Source organism: Rhagoletis pomonella, unplaced genomic scaffold (genome assembly GCF_013731165.1).
Source record: "Rhagoletis pomonella isolate Grant_MI unplaced genomic scaffold, Rhpom_1.0 Rhpom_scaffold_00013, whole genome shotgun sequence".
Lineage (NCBI taxonomy): Eukaryota > Metazoa > Arthropoda > Insecta > Diptera > Tephritidae > Rhagoletis > Rhagoletis pomonella.
The window spans coordinates 12,396,588-12,413,430 of record NW_023458567.1 but is presented as its reverse complement, the minus strand read 5'-3'; the positions used below and the strand labels follow the sequence as shown (position 1 = coordinate 12,413,430).

Below are 16,843 nucleotides of genomic sequence, written 5' to 3'. Positions count from 1 at the left end.
ACCATTTTCCATCCAAGCAATTAATGTTGCATTGGGTCGCTTTAATTTCCAACTCTCATCTCTCACTGCGACATCTACACACCATTTAACCTTTTGGCACTAAAGCTTTATGCGCCTAAAAATATGCACACAAGTAAATTAATGACACAATTTAACACCTTAATGCAAAGATTGACGCTACAAAAAAACAGAAAGAAAAGAAATTTGAAAGCAAGCTGTGGGCTACAGCCGCCACCTGCTGATTTAGCAGAAAAAAGCTTACATTAAGCAGTTGAGTAAGCGCTCGAAAAACGTGCGGCAACGATTTTTCTTTCTTGTAAATTTTTTCCAACAACCCCATACCGTCGACTGCCTCGCCTTTCGACTGTCGCCTTTCACAAGCACTTTGGCACACAAGTGGATTCACAAACACATTTACCTCTATATTTTTTTCATTTTCATTTTTACTTTTACTTTTCATTTCCTTTTCAATTCTAAGGCTTTGTGGCGTCAACCACTATGGTTGCTTCTTAAGCCACTCAACCAGGCGCGCACTGATTGATGTTACGCGCCTGATGTGAATATGAATGCGCGTAGGTGAGATGGTGACGCACAGTGGGACGTGCCCAAATAAGCTGCGGCGAAAAGTAGTAACCGTACTAGAAATTCGCTAAAATTTCGTATATGCATTATTCGGCACTTAGGAATGAAGAAATGTAGAAAATGGTACAACTCAACGCGCTACCACGCCCACAGCTCTTGTGGGCGGAAATAGTAAATGTCATCCGATTTTGATGAAATTCAGAGCATGTACTTGCTTTAATAAGAAAAACATAAATCTAAAAGATCGTCAAAATCGGTTTACATTATCGCCCAGTAATTCTAAAAAAACTGGCGCAAATTAAAAAAAAAAAATCTTTTTTGATGAAATTCGGTGTGCCCTGCTCGTTTAAGCCAAAATTTCGCAACTTGGAGGATAATAAAGAATTTCAAAATTCACTAATCTGTTTGTACTACTTTTGGCCGCTGTAGTCCCATTGTGTGACGTTAGTGCGGATGGTGGTGGTGGTGGTGGTGGTGGTAATGAACATACATATCCATGCATGTGTGAGCTTTCTACTGAACTTGGTTAGCGCAAGCATTAACGTGCATGTTTATAGGCAGAGGAATGGAGAGAAAGAGTGGGGGAGGAGGAGAAAGGGAAAGCGCATTGAGTGGCTGACTCTCGGGCATAAGTGTTTACCTCAATGGTTGTAGGATCAAAAGAACGGCAAGCCACTTAAAAATGCATATTTATACATACATATGTGTATTCGTATCCACCGTTGTGCTAATAAATACAACTACGAGATCAAGAATGAATCAGACTATTTGTTAAACTGTAGTGTGGAAAAGTGGGAAGCGAAAAAAAAAGTCATACAGTCATTTGCAACCGGCGAAAAATATACAAAATTACAGATACAGACGTAAATAGACTGTGAGTCCAGCGTTCATAGACTCAACTTAGTGAATCGAATCTCTGTCTGAATTGTGTAGGATGCTGTCGACTTTAAGCCCAACTTCCAACTTAAAACCTACATTTACTCAGGCTGCATTTCAAGAAATTTGGTTCGAATAACCGGAAAATTTAGTAGGCACGCAGTAAAGGTCATTGGAAATGGAACTTGCTTTCAAATACCCCCACTTTAAAGACGTTTCTTATAAGATCGCATTATGAAACTTATGCCTATTGAATATTTTGGTCTTAAAAATGTGGAGATACTTCATTTTTAATATTTTTATTGAGCTTTGTACCACGATTGTTTATTAGGAAAAATTGAAAAAGCAACAAAGTCTAAGCGGTAGAAGTTATAGCACTATTTCGGAGATCACCACATCTCCTCATCAGACTTCTTTTTTCTAGACTTCAATTTCCGAAAAACGCCAAATCCGTAATAACTAATCCGAGACCTAAACAACCTTGTTTGATTCAGAAACTTTTTGCAGAGCCTAACCCAGGCAAAGTTATTATCAATAATTTCCAGAGGTGGAATTACGCTCCAGGCTCTGTGGTCAGTACCTATTTTCGGGCGGTTCAACATAAGCAGCACCAGCTTTGCACTATTCACTATAAGTCACTTTGCCAACTAACGATTTCGAGACTACTACACATTCTCTAACCCCTGCTCCATTACCTTTCGCCCACTGACTAGCATTGACTTGGTTGCTTACTATACTAAGTCCATCGCTGCCACTGCCATCTTAGCTATTCTTTAAGCTTCGTTCAGATGCTTATATCATTTACTAATCTAATAGTTTTCGTTTAAGAAAGCATCTGCTATCAGCTGTGGAAAACACACATGCTTAGTTATTTGGCGTGGCGATAATACCAATTACTGATGAAATAATGCCTCTCTTCGTAAATCTGTCAAACGTTTTGGAAAAAGTTTATGGATTAGTTACGCTCTAGAGCCTCTACTAGAAAAATGTTTGGGAAAGCAACAAGATCTGGAGACTTTTTCCGGTACGTTTTCTTAAAATCCTTGTCTTTGTTGGTATAAAAAAATGTTCCGTTGCCTTCGGTCGGCTCCAAGTATATAGGTTATATGTATGTATGCAAGTTAACGGGATAGGACCCAGCAAACATTTGGAGTCATATATGAGTCTTTAAGGAGTCCTATTTCAGAGCCATTACGCTCATAATGAGCTCATTTAAGAGTCCGATATGAGGGTGTTTCCCTTCCTCCGAAGGTCGACAAATATGAGCTTAAATTCATACATCAAATGAGCCTCAATATGAGTCATATTGGACTCTTATTGGCCTCATATACGGCTCATTTGGGACTCTTTTAAAACAATTTTTGGCCTCCTATAAGAATCATTTCAGACTCTTTTTGAGACTCTTATCGGCCTCATAAATTACTACATTCCGACTATTATTTTAGGTTGTTCTTTGAGTCTTATTGACTTTTATAAACGAAAGTCTTCAATAACTGTTATCTAAGACATTTAATATAAAAATCAAAAATAATTGTTTTTTTTTTTAATTTTGCATAAAAATTGCAAATGAAAATTTATTTTCAAATTTGAGTCTCGGTGAAAAATGAAATCCATTGGTATGTATCACTTAGTTGTAGAACATTTCCTTCATAGTGAATTTTTTCATGACAGTTTTCAGCAATAACTGTTATGTTCGGTCCCAGGTTTTGAGCCAGGTCTTGCTGAGCATAATTGGGGCCAAGAGTATTTTAATTGCAGTTTAAGGAGCTTTAATTCGCTTTTGCTTGGTGTGATCGGCTCTTGGGTGCCCTTCTTGACCAACCCATTAGTAGTAAGCTTTTTTAACATAAGGTACTCGTACACTTAAGACTAACTGAGAAATATCCAACGAAAACAAAAGAGACGTAATGTAGCTTTGAAAAAAAAGACTGGGTGAGACGTTAAACAATATTTGAATAACTCTTGAACAGCCCTTAAATATTCCCCTATTCCAACAGGTATTTCTTTCTGGTATCAAGTGGCGCTGTGATCTGTAACTACCGCCCACAATTGCTCACACAAGTAAATGTATAAATATATATTTGCAAATTCATTGCACTCTATATGTCAACCCGTCCACGTGTGTGCATAAAAGAGCGAGTGCTCATTTCAAAGCTTGCAATGTAAGGCAAATTTAAAGCAATCTCTTGGCCGCGTGGAACACTACTACGTTGCAAGCAGGCATAGAGCAAAAGTGAAAATAATCACAGAATAAAAGAAAATAAAAATCGAGTTTAGTCTAAACATATCAGTGTCACTCATTGGCTGCTTGTTGCACAAACCGCATGGCGGATCGTCGCCGCCATTGTGGCATGTTGTAGTATATATATACTTATCTATGTAGTTGTTGCTGTCATGCTTCTTTATTAAGCGAAAGGGAAAAAATCTCAACGTGGCATGTCTCATGACAGGTGTCTAGGTGAATAAGAGCGCCTTGATGTCAATGTCAACTTTGGCTTGCGGCGCCCATAGGGGCGACAAAGCGCCTGGAAGTAGGCTTGGTATTTTTTTTTTCTTTTGAATCTTTCATTTTTGTATGCTGTGAAGTGAGGCGCGCAGCAACGCAGATTTATGAAGTTGTTATATAGATACGAGTGGGTGAATGCATACATATGAATGCGTTGGTTGCCCTGCTTACGTTCCCACGCACATGTACAAGTTTTCTACTTGAGATTCTAATGACTCAATGAATATGTCACTTTACAACAGCCTACAGCTGTCTGCTCTCGCGACAATCTTTTGTCTTTGAAGTCTATTTACTTACTTACGCCGTTTCATTTGCATTGCTTTACTCAGCTTTTATATACCACACACACTTGCTATCTGTTAGCAATCACATAAATTTTCAAGCAGCTTAAGAGTTCATAAATTTTAAAAGGGCTTTGCTGTTGTCAAGATGAAGAACGAAGCATGCCTTGAGTGTGCCGCTGTTGTGCCTTTGTGACAATATTGCTTTCCTTTTTGCTTAGAATATTGCTTTTACATATTTATGTATTTTTATATTTATGTGTGTATTTATTTATGTGTATTCACGTACTTTGCATTTGCTTTTGTGTGCACATAAATTAGTATATTGTGTTTCCTGCCTACGGCAGTTATTAGGAATTTTTGGTAATTTAAATATTGCTAACTGCCTTCGCACGTAATTTGTCTTGGCTACAAGGAATTAATAGGAGGATAATGACTATGGCAGTGGCGTACAAAACAAGAAGGAGAAGCTACCTGGAGAGCTATCAGCTGCTGTGTTAGGCAAGCGAAAGATTTACAGCCCATAAAACATTTAAGGCGTCATTACTAGTAAAATCTACCTCTGTAGGCAATAGGAGCAGATAATTATCATGAATAAATGTTATTTTCGCACCTTAATTTGTGTAAAGGATTAGAACTTGTTTATTATGTACTTCTTTGTTAAAGTTCAAAAAAAGGTTATATAAGACTAACTACTACCAGCTGAGTACCCGACGTCGCACACTGAGAGATTCTCATAAATTTTTTGGAAAAAAAAATAGAAGTAGTTGGCGTAGAGCTGCAATTCTTCATATGTTACTTTTATGGACATGGACTGGTGGAGCAAATAGGGTAGGACATTTTTTCAAAATCTGCCTATTTTTCTTTCTTTTATTTAAAATTTATTATTTTCAAAATCTATAAAATTAAAGCTCATTATCTAACAAAAACCTTATAAGTTCATATTTCAAACTTTGAGCAAAAATTAAAAAAAATTCTGCAAAATTGCATCCAAATTTTCAGCATTTCAATTAGATTTTTTAGATTTCTTTTTGAGTATGTAGCTTTATAGCCCATTAAATTTTAGTAGAATAAAGTGTAAGTTTTAGGTTGCTAAAAAAACATTGATTTTTAAAAATTTCGTTAACGCATTTTCTTTTGTATGAAAAAAAGTGCGTAATACATTCAGAATAAGAATTATCAAAAATCAAAGCGCTTTTTTAGGAGCTTGAAACTTGCACTTTGTTGAACTAAAATTTAACGGGCTATAAAACTGCATACTCAAAAAATTAAATAAAAAAATCTGATTAAAAAGATGAAAATTTAGATGCAATTTTGCAGAATTTTTATCATTTTTGCACAAAGTTTGAAATGTGAATTTGGTTTCTGTTAGACAATGAGCTATACATCTACAAAAAAAAATATTAATAAACAAAAGAAAAATAGGAAAAATGTGTTAAAATGTCATGTCGTGTCCCAATTTATTTTGCCACCAATGTAATTAAAAAACGAAAAATGGGCGTGATCAGTTTATTTAAAGCATAACTCCCATACAAACCTAACCTCGAAGATACCACAAAAATCGCACCAATGAATATTTGACTTAAATACTTTCTCCATATCTTAATAGTAATATTGTAACGGACAGCCCAAAAAAAATGGCGTAATCAGTTTATTTAAACGCATAGCTCCCATACAAACCTAACCTAAAAAAAAATCTTACAAACGATCACTAGCCTCATTATCTAGTATTTGCAAAAGTTTTGCTGATAATTGCAAATGGAATTGATTGGATATTAATCCTAACTAGAATATAAATATCATGAAATGTATTAAATTTAAACCAAAAGTATGGTTCAGTGGCACCACATCTATGGAAGAGGCCACGCCCCTTGTTAACACTCATCCGCTTAGCGTTTACAATAAACATAGTAAACATAGCTATAAACCTTCTCCTGACCACCACGAACCCTTTAACATCCGTACTTTAATATTTTATATAAAATGCGCATAACTTAATTAAATTTCAAACAGATGGCAACCCTCCTCAAAACAAAAGCACACCTTTGGCACCTTTTCCTGTAATGTGCTGTAATTTTTCTCCCCGCCGAGACGTACCGTTTGACACCCACACACACATTTTAATATTTCATACAACTTGTGAATAATTTTATCTAATTCGACTATTCAAACAGGTGGCAGCCATTTTCAAATTACAGATATGTTCGTTTTGGAACGCTGCCGAAGGTTCTACCCAAGCACACGTTTTCAGGATCTCTGCGACATACTACTAGAGGATCGGTCCGACTACCTGCAAACACCTTCATAAACCCATGCCAAAACAAACCGACATAAGATTCTTCATTGTTTTTGGGCTTCTATTCCTTATTGAAGCTGGACGTGCACGCAGAAGGTTCTAAACAATTTCCTGTTCGCATTCGGTTATAAAAAAGATACCTTTTTGGCTACGAGCCATATCTAGCTTTCTGTGCTAAGAGTCAATAGTCCTGTGCCCAATTAGGATAGCGAAGAGTGTTGCCATGTCAGATTTGCGACACGATGAAAGATTAAACTTTCTCGGACCAAGTGAGTTACTTTTGTTTATATGGCAAACTGATGTCGAATACCTCATTATGTCCCACTGTTGAGGATAATACATTTGTTTTTTGACTTCCATGAGACCAGGATTCACTACTAACTTGCATGCATCAAGGACCTTCCTATAGCTTACCGGCGCCCCGTTTCGATATTCAGGAACTCAAATTAGAGATCTACCTAGAGGTAGATGCGGGTACTATATTCAACACGGTGCTGCATTCTTTGAGAGGGGATCCTGCTTTAAATCGATCGTTTTTCTACCTCGTAATTTTTGCTTAAAACAGAAAAATTTAACGGATTTTCATCTGATTCGGTTTTTAAGGATGACAGGTAGGTTTTCGAGAAAATGGCGACCTGCTCATCCTGAAGGAGGTGGAAAGGGCTGAATTGACAGAGTTTTTGGTAAAGACAAATATTTTGACATTAAACATAATCACGTTACCACGACAGCGAGTTCTACGTGCTGGACAATTCGGCTTTTCCTCGTCCAACGGCTATATCTATATTGGAGAGCGCTACCAATCGTTGTTCATCTTTGGGGTCACATCCAAGAGTTCAACCTCCAATATCTCTGACAGGCAGGTAAAGAAGAGTGATTCTAGGTATTTGAGTCGCCAGAGCAATTCGTTGGTTGCATCTATGCAATAGCACAGTGCCATGAGATGAGGCTGGTAAGACCCTTACTGCAAATCTATTGGATTTCCGAAAGTCTTCAGCCTTTTTCCTATCATCTCTTTTGATCCGAAAGTCATTTGATGTTACTACATGCAGAAGTCCACTCATGTGAAGAACGTTTTTGATCGTCATTCACCAGGGAGCGGCCAAAAACGGTAACTTTGCGTTCGGTTCGAGCAGCTAACGACTTGCAGTGTTTAGACTAACGAGCACCCGTTCTTAAGAAAGCTAATGGGAGAAAGCAAACCACTAGCAATTGGTAGTTCGTTGAGCTTGGAGGCCAAGCTATAAAAAAAAAACACCAATAACAAGAAAAACAAAGCCTGGAGCAACCGAGAAATAGGAAGGCCTCCTTTGCTATAGAAATACCAACTGGAAAAGAACTTGGATTTCCTTGCCATTCTTATTTGTCGTCATGTGCCAAAGCACAGTAACATCAAGAAGAAGTAGAAAATAGTATCTCTGTAATCGTATCATTAAACGGTCTTTGTATAGAGTTTTATGTCTCGTTTATTGACATCTCAGTGCCATACCTGATCATCTGGTAAGCTGACTCGCAGGAACCCGCACTCATAACGCACCGGAAACTGCTGCAGAGGCAAATGAGCCTGACCATCCACGCCAGATTGCTCCCTAGGATCCGCCTATCAGGGATCTCCAATTGCATATTCGTCCACTGCTGAGCCGACATAAGCGAAGAAACGTGATAGAGTAATTGAAAATTTACAACAACTAACTTGTTGGTCAACCGTGAAGACCCTGTCCAATTTAACGAAGCGTCCAGATAGGCTGAGAGTCACATGCTTTGATGGCGCCTCGCCGGGTACGAAGAAGTGAGTTGAGCTACTTTAGCTACAAATTCATACTACATACTGCTGTGGATAGGGTCGGACGTCAAGTGACTAGGAGGCTGCATTTATTTCATTCAGACTGCAAGGTAGTACGCGATTACTTGGCGCAAAATGTGAGCTCATTAGAGTTATTAAGTTCAAAAGAGCAATTTACTGTAATTTAGACACATCGGACAAAGTACACCTAATCCTTTACCCTGAAGAACAAGCGCTTGCTATTAACAAAGGGATTTGCAAAAAATATACGAGAAGCCTCTCAAATGAAATATAAATTGAAACAACCAAACAAATAATCCAACTGTAATAACCTACTTCAGGGCGCTTATGTATGACTAATTTATTGACTTCTTCTCTTTCAAATCGGAACTGAATTGCATACAGGTATGCTTAGATTAACCTTTGGGGTGCCCAGTATACTCGCAATATGTGATGCAATATTCTTAGAAAACTTCCAGCTTCTGAGAGCTTCATAAAAAGCTACTCAAGCATAAATCCGCTTTTAATTTCCGTAGCAATGCCCCATACAGACGAACATACTCGTATTTATTTTTAATGATACACATAAATAGGTATACTTTCCCAGCTCGCACCCCAGCTTACTCAACTACTCATTCGGAGTGCAGCTTTATTACACATTGTAAACAGTTTACCTTACCGGCTTTCGGCCTTACAGCCTTCAACCTTCGAACTCAACGTTCGACTCTGCTGCTGGTGGCAGACATTCAAAATTCCATCAAGCGGACAAGTGGGGCTCGTAAATTCAAATTTAAATCGAGCAAGTCAAGGATGTAGAGATGTAAAGAGAAAGGTACAGGCTAAGCAGAGGGGAGCGAGAGGGCGGAATACAAGCAAAGAAGCAGGAGTATGGTAGCGTGGTATATCAGAGCGAATGAGGCCAGGTGGGGCGGGATGGTTGAAGATTGTAGTGGGCATTCGGCGCTTTGAAAAATGCTTGAAGAGAAAGAATTGAATATAGATAGTTAGTGGTAAATTTAGAATGAGGAGTGAGGATTTTGCAGCTGCATAGCCTGTCATGTAGACAAGCGAAAGCATGGCCACAAATGCGCACATAAATCAACAACTCGGCATATGGATTTGTGTGGCAGGCAGGCAGGTCGACTGGTGCTCGAGCCGCGAGCCGCATATATTTACTTAGGGTGGTGCAAAAATGCATGTTAAAAAGTAAAGTTGGAATTTTATGCTGGTCCGAAAAAATATACCCCTTTTTTTTTGAATCAAAAAATATTTAGAGATCGCTCAAAGTTGTCCATGTATTTTATATGGGAAAAACAACATTTCATTGAAATGATAAAGAATTCTTGAAAACCAATATTTTTTGATCGGAAAACTCTGTTTCTCTGTTTTCCTTTATAATAATATCCAATTTTTTATTTAACCATTTTTTCATAGTAACTACAGTGGCAGTCAAAAATTGATGAATGCTGTTTCGTTTTTAATATTTACAATATTTTTCAAGCTAAAATTTTTTTGAATTTTTTTTTGTAAAAATATGGTTCACGCTTTAACAAAAACTATACAAATCACACTTTCAAACTTTATACAGAACTTAGAAAAATTCCAAAAAATTGTATATAAATTAACCAGAATATCTAGAAACCATGACCATTTTTTCATAGTAGCTACAGTGGCGGTCAAAAATTGATGAATGGTGTTTCGTTTTTAATATTTACAATATTTTTCAAGCTAAAATTTTTTTTATAAAAATATGGTTCACGCTTTAACAAAAACTATACAAGTCACACTTTCAAACTTTAAACAGAACTTAGAAAAATTCCGAAAAATTTTATCTAAATTAACCAGAATATCTAGAAACCATGACCATTTTTTCATAGTAACTACAGTGGCGGTCAAAAATTGAGGAATGGAGTTTCGTTTTTAATATTTAGAATATTTTACAAGCTAAATTTTTTTTGAATTTTTTTATAAAAATATGGTTCACGCTTTAACAACAAATATACAAATCACACTTTCAAATTTTATACAGAACTTAGAAAAATTCCAAAAATTTTTATCTAAATTTCGAGTTTTTTAACCAGAATATCTAGAAATTTTTTGGTATGCCGTTAACAAGCTTATAAAATTCTAGTAAAACAAGTGCAAGTTTTGAGCGGCTGAAAATCGCATGATTTTTTTTTGCCGACGGCTTTTACGGTTTGTTTCATAATTTAGATAAAAATTTGTGATTGATTTATACAGTTTTTGTTAAAGCATGAACCACATTTAAAAAAAAAAAGAGCTAAATCTAAAAAAAAAATTTTACTTGCAAAACATTGTAAATACTAAAAACGAAACACCATTCATCCATTTTTGACAGCCACTGTATATTACATATATGTGTCCGCCATAAACCCCAGAAAATGCAATCGGCGAACCAAAAAAAAAATCTTTAGTATTAAAAAATGGTTAAATAAACCATTATTATTGGGAGTCTCCTGAAGAAAACTAGAGTTTTCCGATCGAAAAATATTGATTTTTAAGAATTCTATATCATTTCAACGAAAAGTGATTTTTTTCCCATATAAAATACATGGAAAATGTGAGCGCTTTGAGCGACCTCTCAATATTTTTTGATTTCAAAATAAAGGAATAGGGGTATGTTTTTTCGATATAGAACAATCCTAGGGGTAAGAGCATTAAAATTCCGAATTTTTTTTTGACCACCCTAACGTATGCACATACACATCGCACCCTAAATCAAAAAAAGTCACAACTCAAAATTTTTTAAAATTTATTTTTTTCCATAAAACAGTTAAAAGACCACATATATCTAACGTCCGCCAAAACTTCTTCATCACCATCTTCTTTAGCTGGAAAAATGCTATTAAGATAGCTTTTGTTTTGCTTGCGCCGTCTGCATCAACAGTTTTCTTCTTCTCTTGAACATTTTTGATTTTTTGAGTTGTGACTGTATTTGAGTTAGGGTACGATACTCATGTATATACATACATATAAACTCCCCTCGCTAATATATTGTACGAATGTACGAAGGTATTTATGTATGTAAGTTAGTAGGCTTTTAAGTGCACGACTAAGCAAATATATTTATTTTATATTCACGTAGAGTTTAAGAAAAAAGTAACAAAGCGAAGTTAAGTAAACTGTTTTACAGCTCAACTTAGCTGTACATACATATACACACGTACTCTGCAGTGCTAAGCAGTGTTCCATGATCATACTTTATTATGTATGCATTTAGAGGATAATGCTAAAGGAAAAAAAAAACTTTTTTGTTAGGCTTTATTTGTAGCTTTTTCTTTCGTTTTATTGCCTTATTTCAAGTTGATGACGAAGCGCATATGTAAGTAGACAGTAAGTGCATGTTGTTTCTAAGGATTTAAGTGAAATTAAAATTTACACACACACACACACGCTACGGCGAAAACCAGAGTAGACAAAGTTCGCTGGTTCAATGGTGTGGCATGTCAAAGGGAAGTTTCAGTAAAAAGGCGACTGATTGTGAAACTACAGACGCGCCTTGGCGTGAGACCATGAAGTGCAGGAAAAAATGCGTAAAAAAGAAGACGAAATGAAGGGATTAAATATACATAGGTGGCATAAAAAATATGCGTAAATTAAAATATGTCAGTAGGGATGTGAAAAAAAATCTAAGCCAGACATTGGCCTAGGAGCCCTTCATTCCCTCATTTCATCTACTTCATTTCTTTCTGGAGGATCTTTTCAAAGGCAGTAAAAGGAGTATAAAAAAACATCGGTCCGCAGATACTTAGTAAACCTTGAAGCCTTAACAGCATCCTCGCGAAGCACGTAGGTCTTTGGTAATATGTTCACTCAATGTTTTAAATATTCAAGTTGTTGTTAAAGCCACTCGTTGGCTTATAAAATAAGTGCTTTTGTAAGGCAGTGTATTGTGGAACGGAATTTGTTGAAGGTAGAGCTTGAAACGTGGATGCATTTTCAATGCTACACGATAGCACAGCACCATTGCCTATGTTAAAGATCACTACTATGTTGACCTAGCGGAAGCAGAGTGCTGGTCTAATATTAACACTGAGCCTAGGCTTATACTTTACCGAATCTTTACTTATGGCTCCAAAACGGAAACAGGGTCAGGACCTGGATGGAAGCATAAAGTGCTCTCATTTTTTAGGTTAATGAGACACCTTACCATTTCGCTTGAGAGGGTACGGACCTGATATTCCTTTTTCTGCAACCAGTTATCGTACTTTCCCACCTTCGGCCATTGAAGTCATCGTCAGAGACTGAGTTAATTTGGTAACCAGGAACCAGTGAAGACCTGCAAGTGAGCAAAACTCACGTTACCTTCAATCTGAAGAAGTATGTCGGAGTTCATTAATTAGTTCAGATTATTTATCTTATAATGAAGGACATAAGTGTAATTTAGGTACTGAATGCAAGTTTCCATTTTTTTTTGATAAATGTGCATGAAAGCTGATATAGGTACCGATATATTTTTGAATTGAGAAATCTGATAGCGATTTTAAACTTATTTGACGTAGTAAATGGTCAGCTGCAGAATTACCGAAGTGGAGAAAATATTTAATGCAAAAAAGTATTTAATGAAAACAGAAATTCCTGCTGTGGATGTGGGTGATTTGAGGTCCGAGCGAATTAGTTATGAATTTATGTCAGTTATGATGAGATTCCATTACCCAGAGTGCCGTCGTTAGCTAAAAAGTCCCATTTTCATGAGGAGGAGAAGAGTTTTTCTACCTATTTCTTAACTCCTTTTTATTTTTCCTGTTTCGGACTAAAAACAGCATATAAAGAACTAAAAAAATGTGGTATTCGATTCTTGCGACCATAGGAAGGGGTTCCTTGACATAAGAACAGCAAAAAAAAATATAATGTTAATTTTTCTTCAGTCCATTGGATACTGTTTTCAGGTCAAAAAAGGGCAAAAATTTTAAAACCCTATATTCGAGTGTGATATATGTACCTGTAGTTACTAATTTTAAAGTTCAAGGTAATACTAGTTTTCCTAGCTACTTAAGTTTTCGAGATATTAGACTTTTGCACACAAAAGTTCATTTTCCACACTGTGTGACGAAAATATTACTAAACACTATTGCTCTCAAGCTTGCATTTCAATGCAAAGTTAAACTGGTATACTATAAAACTGTTAAGCAGGGATCACACGATTTGTACATTTTCACAGTTACAGAGAGGTTTTGTTTGGAAAGTTGTTATTGAGCTGAACTCATTGCTGATAAAAATTTCTAGACAAAATCTGTGACTGCAAAATGTACAAATCATGTGATCTATGCCTTATGCTGCTTTACTCATATACTGTCATAATGCTAAACTATTATACTTTTATACTGCTACGCTGTACATATACTGTACACTGTTATACTGTACTAATATAAAGTTATTATATTGTTTCTATTATACTGTTACACAATTATACTGTTATACTGCAATGCGATAATGCAGTTAGGCTGTCGTACTGTTATACTGCTATACTGTTGAAACAAATGTTTTACTGTTATAATATTCAACTGCTCCATCAGCGTTGCCAAACTTGGGCGCTTCCGGCCAAATCTGGTCGGATTAATTTGCTTTAGGCTGTTGGGTGGCTAGAACTCATTTTTGCCCGGTTTTGTAATATGAATATTTTTTAGCGGACAAAATTTATTCTGTGCCTACAAATTTGCAGTTTTTTCGTATGTATAAAAAATTACAGTACTCGTAATGAAACGGCTCCAAGTTGGGCGTTTTCACACTAAAATGAGAGAAGAATAAAGACCCGCTTATATTGGAAGTAACGGGACGAAGTGAACTGTCACTTAATTATCTATTATATAAGAAATGAATACAAATGGTAATAAGGTAATGTAAAGTGGAAGAATCTAAAATCCATAGATACCTACGAAATCGCAACGAATCAAACAAATCAAATAAAATCTTTTACTTAATTTTTATAAAGAAACAAAAAACTCGGGGATCTGACTAAACTTTTTGTAAGAAATTATTAAAACATACATACATACATTGTACATAGCAGCTCCACTGGGATTTAAAGGCGGATTCAGCGTTCGTGTTCAGACAACTTTTAATTTGCTCTCAAAACATTTTTGCCGGAGAGGGTGCTGAAGTACGGTTCAGAATTCAGTTCGGCAAATTTTATTTTGTTTTAAAGCAAACAGCTGATGATTATTGATTATTGCCTACATATGATTTTGATTGCAAATAATACATACAATTCCCTACCAACGCACATAAAGGAGAACGCGGCAATCCGAATCATCAAGTCGTTCGGACAGGAAATCAAAATCAATTTGATTCGAACAAAGAGTGTTCAGCAAAATTTTGTCGCGCTCTCAGTGAGATATAGTGGAAATGGCCCACAAAAAAAAAGAGTCCAGACACGAACGATGAATCCGCCTTAACTGTTATATTTTTATAATGCCATGCTTTTTTACACTCTTCTGCTGTTATGCTGTTATACTATTATACTCTTGTACTGTCATACTGAAATACTTTCATACTGTTATACAGCTATGCCATTGTATTCTCACATGAGTATTAATGAGTTAAACTTCCAACTTGCTTGCTATTGCACAATTCAATGCCCAACACTCTTTACCAAATGGCCAATCCTCCTTTGCATGATCCGCAGTGCGATAAAGAAATATCATTGAAAGCCTAAAACGAACGCTGTACGTGCTAATTTAATCCAGCCTGCTCATATATTTATTAACACCCCACATCGCTCGCTCACGCATTTTATTATGTTTTCCCGCGCTCCAATGCATTTGCGCAGCCAAATGTTAAACACCACGAATGTAAGTTAAGTCATTTGTTTGGCTTATGTTGGCTATGAGCAAGGAACGCGTCCGAACAATGGGTGTTAAGTAGTAGCATTGTTTTTTTTCTGATTTTTTTTTTGCCATTCACTTTTTACACGCGGCCACAACAGTCACAGTTCGTAGGTACATTCAAAGTCAAAGCCTGTCAGCTGTCATGTTGTGCCGTCATTTGTAAATAATGCAAAACATTAAGGCTAACAGATGTTCGTGACCTTGTGTTTATGGTGTGCGCGTGTCATTGGTACGTTAGTTAGTGGCTGTCATTGGTATACTGGTTTAGCTACAGACAGGCAAATCAAATGAATTTTGGCGCAATGCTAGTGGCCAGTGCCACACGCACTCGTACACATACTACACAATTCAAACAAATATACTTGTACATTAGGGTGGTCCAAAACAAAGTTTAAAATGTTAAGCTCTAACCCCCTAGGATTTTTCTAAATGTATAAGAATACCCGAATTTTTTGTAAAAAAAATACTTACTTAAATATCTAAATGTTCTATTCTCATTTGTCTGTAAGAAAAATTTCTCTGTAGACCAAAAAAATAAATAAATAAATAAGTAAATATTTAGAACTTCCTCAAAGCTCACGAAGTTTTTCATGTGTTTGATATGGAGAGAAACACCTTTTCGTAGAAATGGTACATAATGCTTGAAAATTAATATTTCTCGATTGGAAATCTCCGCTTATCTTTAGGCGATATTCAATAAGAGTACCAAAGTGTTTATTTCTATTTTTTAATACTTACGAGATTTTATGGGTGCCTACATTACATTTTTTGGGTATTTCGGGGAACTATAAAAAATAATTAATAATAAAAAATGGTTAAATAAACAATTGGGTACTGTTATGCCAAGTCTGCAAAAAGGAAACTGAATTTTTCCATTTAAAAATATTGATTTTAAAGAATTCTATACCATTTTTGCCAAAAAGTATTTTTTCCCCATATAAAACGGACGAGCAACTTCATGGGCTTTGAGGCAGTTCTATATATATATATATTTTTTTTTTAAATATGGGTATTCTTTTTTCGTTTAGAAAAATCCTCGGGGGTGAGAGCTTAACATTTAAAACTATTTCTCCCCGCATGTATTTTTGGACCACCCTATTGAGCATGCTTATGGCTATACGGTGCGCAGATTAGTTTTTTCTTTATATGAATGTATGTACAGCAAGTAAGCTGCATATTTGTACATTCACATTTCGACTGCTCGGGACTAACGCCTAAGGTGCGTGTTAGCGGTCATTTGGTTACGTGTATAACGGTAATGGGCATGACTATTGGGTTACAGTGTACTGCTGTCAGTCTGTGACTTTTGCCTTAACGCCTAAAAATATGCAAGTTAATGTACCTTATAAATCATCCATTTCAGACAGGGCGGCCAACCGTCAGGTCAGGCTTGTTGAGAGTTGGCAGCATTGTTGTTGTTGGTGTTTTGTTGTTTTTTTTAGTACTTTTTTCTTCTTGCTATGCTCTTTTTTTAACACCAACAACTACTATTTTCATTGTCACTTCACAGCAATTGGTGTCATCCGCTTCCGTTCACTTGTTCGTCCATATTTTCTGCACTTTTGCTCACGCCTACCGTATTTTTTTTTGGTAATTTTTCTTTTAGTTTTTTTCTACTTTCTTTTACTTTTTGCTTCACTTGTTTTTCACTTTCATGCCACACATTTTATA

The 16,843-nt window shown here is 36.1% G+C and overlaps 1 protein-coding gene across 1 annotated transcript in view; it reads right to left on the bottom strand.

Moving 5' to 3' along the window:
- LOC118748822 (signaling mucin MSB2-like) overlaps positions 1-16,820 on the bottom strand; it is a 266,141-nt gene extending 249,321 nt beyond the window's left edge. The window contains exon 1 of the mRNA XM_036483526.1: positions 16,515-16,820. The gene's annotated coding sequence lies outside the window, so the exon portion shown is untranslated. The remainder of the gene's footprint in view (positions 1-16,514) is intronic.
- Positions 16,821-16,843: the final 23 nt, after the last annotated feature.